Here is a 9,824-nt window from a genome sequence, read left to right on the forward strand (position 1 = left end):
AGATATGTAATTTGCCTTTACAGGAAAATATGCCAACTATCTTATACGAAGATAATGCAGCATGTATAGCTCAATTAAAGGGTGGTTATATCAAAGGTGATAGAACGAAACATATTTCACCAAAATTATTCTTCACTCATGATCTTGAGAAGAAAGGTGACATAGAAGTTCAACAAATTTGTTCTAGTGATAATTTAGTAGATATTTTTACCAAGGCATTGCCAACTTCAACTTTTGAAAGACTACGAAACAAGATTGGAATGCGTCGACTCAAAGATATAATGTGATGTCGTCATTAGGAGGAGTTTAAAACACGTTGTACTATTTTCCTTTAACCAAGGTTTTGTCCCACTGGGTTTTCTTGGTAAAGGTTTTTAACGAGACAACTTGTAATAGGAGATTGTGTACTCTTTTTCGTTCATTAGGTTTTTATCCTACAGGGTTTTTCCTAATAAAGGTTTTAATGAGGTACATTCTTATTTAAAAGACATCCAAGGGGAAGTGTTGTAAATTAAATAGATGTCTATAACCCCCTAAGCATATTAAAGTAATAAGACTCTTTACTTCATTTATAATCAAGAGATCATTAAATGGAGTAATTAAGAAAACTTAGTTCATTAAATGTAATTGAATGTAAAGGAGCTTATAAATAGTACACTATAAGTGAAAATACGACAATGAAAATTTCTCTTGTATTTTCATCCACTTTTATTTATTGTTTTGTTAATTTTTCTATAACAACAAGGTATTTGTAGTGATTTTTCAAGTTAAGACCTAACCTGATAAATGAACTTGACATTTATTATTAATCAAATTAAAATTGGAAGAAATAATAAAATGAGAAACCCATACGATTGCAAACTTGACTTACGATTGAAAATAAAACACATCAATTCCATAAAATAATGAAAATTTTTTGAACCCAAAAAATGAAAATTTCACTGCCTCTTTGTATTTTCCATTTTTCGAAACAAATCTGGTAATACTTTACAACTAGAAAAAAACAAAAAGCCCCCTCAAAAGAAACCAAGATCAAGTAGCATGAAGCTGCAAATTAGTACAATTAGGAATATCATATGTGTTCCGCAATTAAGCTTTTAATATTTAAAGATAATTTTTCTTCATAATATAATTACCTTTTAGATTCAAAAATTTAGGAAAAATTTCCAAATAATATAAATTATGTTATATTAAAAGCTGTTATTACGTGAAATATAAAGACAAATTAAATGCTTTAATTATATATATGTGTTTGAGGATCAAATAGATAGAATTTGTAAATGTGAACGGTTTAAATTTATTGAATTATTTAGAATTAGGATTAAATTGATAGAATATGTAAGTTTTGATATCTGTTAGAAAAAAGCCACGTCATTATTTTCATTATCATTTTAACGACGACTGAGCAAAAATAGAAAAGAATACTAAAATTAGTGTCTAAATTGAATTATTTTTATAGTTGGACAACCAAAACAAAAACGTGTTAATAGTTGCGTGACCATTTGTATAGTTAACCCATCATTTTTTAATGTTGTTAATAATGAATTAAAGGTACTTTTGGTTCACTATAATGGAATAGAGCTATAATCAATAATTCAATTGTTTGGTTAAATGGAATGGAATAGAACTATAATAGAATTCTTGTGTTTGGTCGAATGGAATAGATGTTGTAATAGTATAAGGAAAAAGGCTTAAATGACTAAAGTACCCTTAGTAGAATTTTTTAGGTAGATGATTATTGTTATTATTATTAAATTTTAATAAAATTATTGTTAAATATATTTTATTAAAAATAATAAATAATTTAATCTTATTTTAAAATATTTATTATTAAATACAATTTAATAAAATAATATATATTTTAATAACATTCTTAATATAATTATTATTATATGAATTAAAAATCATAATATATAATATTATAAAAATAATATATAACCTACTTTATTATTTTTAAACTGCAATACATATTTAATGTGCTAAAATATTATTAGTGAAACAAATAATTTAATTATTCTACAATAAAAACAAAATATTAGAAGTAATAAATAGCTTGAGAATTATATTTCACATCCAAAAATAATCATATATTAACAAAAAGTTACATGATTTCATTAGCTTATATGTCATAATCCATATGTTAAATTTTACAACATCAAAAAGTTAAAACATTGTAATGACATTCTAGCATGTCATTATACCATCCAAATATTACAAACATAAAAAATTGTCAAAATATCATCAACACAGCCTTGATTTTTAATGGTTAGTAAGAAATCTTCTGACCTATTCCAATCGCACAGAAGAAGATAAACTAAAGAAAATAAGCATTTGCGTTGGATGGTTTGGAATTTTGCTCAACGCGCAATAACGCTCGTCCTCAGTTAAACCTTCTACTTCACATAATGTTGGATATAATTTTAGAGCACTTTCTTGAATGGTCATTTCTAACTTTTCTTGAATTAGCACTTCGGAGGCAATACTCCTACTGATTTCAATGCCAACAATTTGTAGTTTTCTGCCAATAAAGTCGTAGCATCAGTAAATGAAGTAGAAGAATTATGATCACTTGCATCAGAAATCTTTGTTTTCTTCTTTAAAAATGTGGAATCACCTTGGTTTTTAGGTGGTTGTGGTTGTGTAGCTGAAAGATCCATGTCATCCAAAGAAATATCAACTTCACATCCATTGAAATCGTTTCTTTCTTCATGAGTATTTGTAGTAGCTACATCCTCAACATCTATTTCTTTAATAATATCAGTGATTGTTTGAGCATCTTTCCCAGCGGCTCGATCTTTTGTATAGATGGCAGTAAATAACAAGGGAAACTACGATGTTTGAATTGACCAGCTTCTTTATGACTCTATAAAAAATGAGAAATCCATATTAGATATAAGTTTAGCCTAAACAAGATAATAAAGCAATAACAAGCTACCTATGCTTGTCCCAACCAAAGCCCCTATTGTTTTTTCCACTAAGCATGTCATAAACGATTGCCCAATCCCTTTTCAATGTCCTAATCCTTTATTCAAGATTAGGTTTAGCCTTCAATATAGCATGGGGTAAAACTTTTTTCTAACATTTTTTTTGTAGCTCATTTAAATAACCGGGCTTTGAATCTCGTATCTACATTAAAGGTTCCATATAGGTAACCAACGCATCATCTTCTCCTAGAACCCATTTCCTTTTGGTTCCTTGAGAATCTTGGGAAGAAACACTTAATTGTGAAAAACCTAACATAACTTTCTTAAGAAAAAATGCAAATTAAATTTAAGTTCAATATTATGAATCAAAAGGTCATCACTTAATAAAATTATAGCACATGATGAATCAAAAGAAAATAAATTATAATTCAACAAGTCTAGTACAATACAAAAAACAATTCAAACACCACCGAAGTATCATAAAATAAATACATGAAATAACATAAACAAATTAATGTTTACTATTTTTACCCTAAACCTAACTAATTTCTAGATGCTTGCCATTCATCGAACATTTGATTGGCTAGTTTCATCCTCCAAGTAGCCCATGCATTCGATGGATGAATATTTACGATATTTAGTTCATCATCATCTATCACATTACTAGGTAATCTTTCTCCCAACTCCACTTTAATAGGATCAAGACTCATATAGGTTCAAATAAAATTATGGAGCAAATAACATGCAATAATGATTCTATTATGCACTCTCACAGGATAGAATGATGGACTTCTAAGTATTCCCCATTTAAGTTTTAATAACCCAAAGCATCTTTCAATAATATTACGTGGTGAAGCATGTTTCATATTGAAAAATTCTTCTAGAGCACTTGGCTGGTAACCCTAACGCCACTCATTCAAATAATATCTTTGTCCTCTAAAATGCGCAAGAAATCCCTCACAGTTTGTGTATCCAACATCAACTAGATAATAACAACCTATAAAAAAAACTATTTATCATGATTAATTTCCCAAAAAAGTATGATATTATAAATTGGTTCAAATTCCTCTAATTTTGCACTTTATCGTGAGGAACTGTTAGTCCATGTCTCCTACTAATGGCATCTCGAAGAACCCGTCCATCAGCAACAGAACCTTCCTAACCAAGAAGAACATAAACAAAATGCATATAAGGTATACAAACACCTAACATATTTGTTACTATATCACTTTTTCAAGTTCGATATCTAGGTTTATCAACTGTTGGGTGGGTTCCATCTAAAGCATCTAAGTAATTCTACATCACATGTATAAAACCTCGGGTTAGGATACTATATTTAAATCTAAATCAGCTAAATTATGCACGAGCTATATATGGAATTCCGTCCAATACCTTAAATCATTTCCACCTTGGGTATGTAGAATTAGCTGTAATTGGCTCTAACTTTTTAAATAACACATCTTGTAAGCGTATGACAGTATTAAAAACATTGTGAAATGATCTGCTAACGGTTTCCCTGGACCTATTAAAGTTATGCTTGATAACTCGATTTTTAAGGTGATGAGAAATGATATGTAAAAACATTGCCACTTGTTCATTAACAAGCATGTTCCTTGACGACTTCAATCCCCCTAAAGTTTGTAACATCTCACATAGTTTAAAAAAGGTAATTCTATTCATCCTAACTTGTTCAATACAAGTCTCGTCACTAGCATATACAAGTCTGTTCACATAATCTTGTTTTGCATAAAAATCTAAAATATATGATCTAATCCTTAGTCTATAAGTATGTAGGCTATGGATGGCACCCAATATGACTAAGAACTAACTCACAATAGTACACATTTGCAATCATACTATTAATGCAAGAACAATTCTTTTGCGCCTCTCACTCTGTACTATTAAAGGCAGACGAGCCATTACTGCAAGATATTAAAGTGTTACATATCTTCAAATCATAGTACTTCAATACTAATTTCAATAGAAGTAAAACAAAATCAAAGAATTTAATTTCCAAAGAACTTACAGTGGTTCGGTAGATACAAGAAGCTCAACTGTGGGTAGAGGAAGCAATCAAGCAAGCCAAATAAGAAGAGGAAAAAATAACACACTGTCAAAGAAAAATGAACAATACATATTAGGAATCTTTGCAAAGCTCAAATAGAAATTACAACTACTTCGCAAGTAAAAAACTTGAAATTAATTTCTTTATCAAATTTCATTCAACAAAAACGGCTCTTTATTTAGCGAATAATAATGTCATGAACAAAAATTATAGTTGTTTTAAAGAAAAATTAATGATGAACATCTAAACTTAAAATACATCCACATCCAAATTACACAATTTCCAATTTTACGAAATATACATATATTACATGAAACTTTTAAAATTCGATCTTTAATTTACCTTTTAAAGAGCTTGTATTCATCCTCACATTGTAATTAACTAATGTTATATTTGAGTTAATAATCGTGAATAGAAAAAGATATATTATTTTGTTTGAATAGTTAAAATTAGTAAAAGGAAAAATAATATAAATGTAATAATTTTGTGGGAAAAGAAAAGAAATAATTGAATATATTACTTTTTTATAAGGTATATATTGAATAGTTAAATAAAAGGGCTCTACTTACTTAATATAACATTTTACTTAAACTAAAAAGGTATTTAAATAAGGTCTTATTTTCTTTTATTTTGTATTAACTCAATTCGTTATATGTTTACAGTAAGAAACATGAAGAATGTGCTCATCAAAAAAATAATCTCTCTTCCCTTCTCGGTTTGGTTTGAAAATCTTAAAGAGTACTTTGGGTATTTGTCAAAGTCAAGCACACCATAAACGTAATGAAACCTTGGGTGCTCTTCCCTTCTCTTCTTGTTTTGGGGGGAAAGAGAATGAAGAAGTTAATTGTTGACCAATTTTTATACCTATCGAGATTATATTGTTTTTGTCTAAATTTTATAATAAAATAATATTTATAAAAATATAATTATTGTTTTTTATTGTATATAAAATAAAATTATTATAAGTAATAGCAAAAGAGTTATTAAGTTATTATTATAAAAGTTAAATACATTCATTTTCTTTTTCCTTCTAAAAAAAAAAAGTGATGGGGTCATTACTTTTTGTCACGCTTATGATGAACTGTCCACGTTATATGAATCGCTACTATTTATGATTTTTTTATAAAGTGGGTAGAATTTTTCTTTATTGAAATCTTTTGTCATTCATGTCCTTTCCCACACTACATTATTTCTTATACCTCTGTTTAATTTGTTTTGTATTATATATTATTATATTTTTTATAATTTAGATGTTTTTTATTTCTATAATTTCTATCTTTTTTTTGAGTGTTTACAAGTGGTTAGGTCTGCCTTTAATACAACTTATAAAGATAGATTTTCTATTTGTTTTTTACATCATCTTAGTTTATATTTTTTGTGTGTGTTTAAATAAAAAAATGAATAATGATCGAGTGTAAAGATGATTAAATAATTAGTTCAATCATTGTAAAGTAAAACTTCAAAATATTTTTATTTCAAAAATCTTGAAATTTGTAAAAATAAAAAATTTGATAAACATAAATTAATAATATTAACATATGCATTCATTTTATAAATTATAACAACAAAATTAAATATTTAAATTAACTTAAATTTTATTCAAACAGCTTTTTAATCAAATTTTAACCCAGTTCAATTGATTTTTATTAATTGATTTTTCTTAATTTTATAATACCGATTGAATCAATTCAATTCATCAATTTAATCCAATTTTGATAAACAAAACATATCATTTAAACCATAGATTAAAATACTACTTTTTGATAAAAAAATTGAATTTAAAATTATTATAAATATTCTTTTCACTGGTCCAAGTTAATAATTATATATTTTATTATATTTTATCAATCCATTAAAAGGGTAACTAGTCTATTTTGTTCATGGCAAAGTCAAATTTAAAATATATAAAATAAAAGTGGTATTAACTCAATTCCATTAAAAGGGTAACTACTGCGGTTTTGCTTTATATTTTGGTGTGTTGCTCTTTACATTAGCAGCCTCATTTTTCATTAACAAATTTCATCTTTCCAAAGTTGAACAGATAACCAACTTACAACAAAGACATTAGCAGGGTATTGTTACCTTAGCACACCCTTGAGCGATATGTTTCCCCTCCTTGTTGCTACCTTCAATCACTTCTTTAGCTAAAACACACAAATCATTCCATTATTTCAAGAGGATACACATTTAACACACAAACCATTCTAAGAACTTTCCTAGAACCTTTTTTCACAATCACAAAATATACTATACTTGTAAATATATTGCGTTAAATTATCCTAGCCCAAAATCGAAAAAAATCAACACCTAGATCTTTTAAAACTTAAAATTAACCAAATGATCATTTCCAACTAAAAAATCCAAAAAAAAAAAAACTTAACAAAAAACAAAGGCAAAATGCATTAGTTGATGAACAAAAATTGAAAAAAAAGTCTAAACTACTACTGCTCTCACTGCTCCTTCAACCATTCACCGTTTATCATAAAAATGAATGGAAAACATGAAACTAATAAAACTAAAAATGAACACATAATATTATATAAGGTTGAACAATTAAAGCATACTCATCTAGCATATGACTAAACTAAAATGACTCAAAACAAGTAGTGCAAACACACAACAACAATAAAACATGGAAAAATAATAATTTAGGAAATGGTTTAAAGTATATCATACTAGAAATACAAGTTTCATAAGATTACATGGTCAAAAAATGAACAACAATATTATTAAACAGCAACAACCCTTATCATTAATAGAAATAATATATTAACAAAATATACATGTATAAACTAAAATTGAGTCACTATTGAAAACACGATGCTAAAGAATACTAACTCTCATAAGCATATAACCCTATTTTGAATTAAAAAAATTTAGGAAAGAACATCATGTCTAGTCCACAAAGGAAACCAAATAAAATAAAAATCCCCAAATATTAAAACATCTACAAAAACAAATGATAGGCAGATAAGGAAACATCTCAAAAATAAACAGCAATGTATTGATGCCAACCATTGGATCAAAATTGACGTATTAATTCCATTGATGATGTACACAAAATAAACAAAGCCTTTTCAAGTCAAATTTTATCAATACAAATCATCAATGATTAAAAAAAACCAACCCACATTGGCTGCAATCTCAGAGTCAGATCATACAAACAATTGACTATCAAATTACAAAAATTTCCTTTAATCACACAAACAATTATTTTTGTTTTGCTTAACATGTCATTCAGAAAACTGGGGAAAAAACGATTTGGAAAGTGAGCTAAAAAGCAAAAGCTAGATTTTGGGAATCAATCATTGTTCCTATACTTGAAGTGGGTAAACATCGATTTATCTTGTTTTAGTTCATAATTGATACTTCTTATTATAGAATAGAATTTTTTTGGGGTTGATTCTTTTGTTTACCTTTTGTTTGTGGAAATTATTTATATTCCACTTTAGGGGTTGATTTGTTTCATTGGAATCACCATCACCTGTTTGATTGTTTAGCTTTTAAATAGGTCAATCATTTAGGTATGGAAAGTAGTGAGGATGGAAAATTTGTTGATCCAAATGTTATCAATAGAAATCATAAATGATTAAAAAAAACCAGCCTACATTGGCTGCAATCTCAAAGTTAGATCATACAAAAAATTAACTATCAAATTATAAAAAATTCCTTTAATCATACAAACAATTAAGTTTTCTATCATTTCTCAACATACCCAAACAAGCAATTCAATAGATTCTCAAAAAGATTAAGACTTTAGGTATTCAATTCAAAAAAACCAAAACATAAATTACAAGAAAAGGAAAGATCTTGATCATCAAAATTGAACTTCTCATTTGCAGCCAAAACATAAATTTTAACAAAATGGGGTTTTGATTTACATGAAAAATAAAATCAAAGAAGAGGTAGAAAAGGTAAACTCACCGAAAGCCTGGTAGGACAAAAATTCAGATCCAAGATTTCAGAGACTTTATTTATTAAAAGAATATTAGAGATGATGGTGAATGAAGCAGTAACATAGAGAGGTAGAAAAAATTTGTGGGTAAGAAAAAATGACAGACAGGAAAATGAAAGGAACAACGGAAGGAAAAATGTTTACCTGACGTTGGATGAAGAAGAGGAGTACCGGAGTTGAAGGAAGCAAGAAATGGCTGTCATTTGAGTGTTTTTGAGGTGAGAATTTGGTGAGGGTAAGATAGGGTTCTTCAAGCAACGAATGAGTAAACAAGTGAAGAGGGGAGGGAATAGAAATCACCAAATATCTCTGCTTAAGTCTGGAACGGAATACACCCATAATAGAGTATTTCACTGAACCAAACATCTGTTTGTGTGGACCTGTAGAATAGGCTTGTAATAGGCTTGTAATGGCATACTCATTACCTTGAATCAAACATCCCCTAAGGGTTAATATTTGATACACTAGTAGTGTACTTTTTTAACTTCATAAGCAAAGTTAAAATTTTGTCATGTATCTTATTTCTTTTTAATATTTTATTATACCATATTGGACACTTATCATTATCTTAACCCTACTTGTAGAATCTAAAAACCCATCAATTAGTACATTTAATTTTTATTTGATTATAATTTGCATTGGTGATATTTTCAACTATTAATAATTTAAATGTTATTAAAATCATATATATACTAAAACAATTTTAGGTTACATTTTAGGAAGTTTACGTGACATTGGTACAATTCTTCCATTTGGCACCATAATATTATGACATGTGGATGAATGTAAAATTTCTATTACCTAATATAGCTTTGCCACTTTGCTGAATTTAAGCTCAGAAATACAAAATTATGTTCATAATTTCATTTGTACAGTTGTT

General features: G+C 27.7%; 1 long non-coding RNA gene across 1 annotated transcript; it reads right to left on the reverse strand.

Annotated features, from left to right (window-relative positions):
* Window positions 1-2,624: 2,624 nt before the first annotated feature.
* Window positions 2,625-9,366, reverse strand: LOC108485981 (uncharacterized). Its single transcript, XR_001871392.2, has 4 exons — window positions 9,089-9,366; window positions 7,072-7,133; window positions 4,951-5,034; window positions 2,625-2,863 (listed from the first exon to the last, which is right to left on the reverse strand). It is a non-coding gene; the product is annotated as an uncharacterized LOC108485981 (long non-coding RNA).
* Window positions 9,367-9,824: the final 458 nt, after the last annotated feature.

Source organism: Gossypium arboreum, chromosome 11, assembly GCF_025698485.1.
Source record: "Gossypium arboreum isolate Shixiya-1 chromosome 11, ASM2569848v2, whole genome shotgun sequence".
Classification (NCBI taxonomy): domain Eukaryota; kingdom Viridiplantae; phylum Streptophyta; class Magnoliopsida; order Malvales; family Malvaceae; genus Gossypium; species Gossypium arboreum.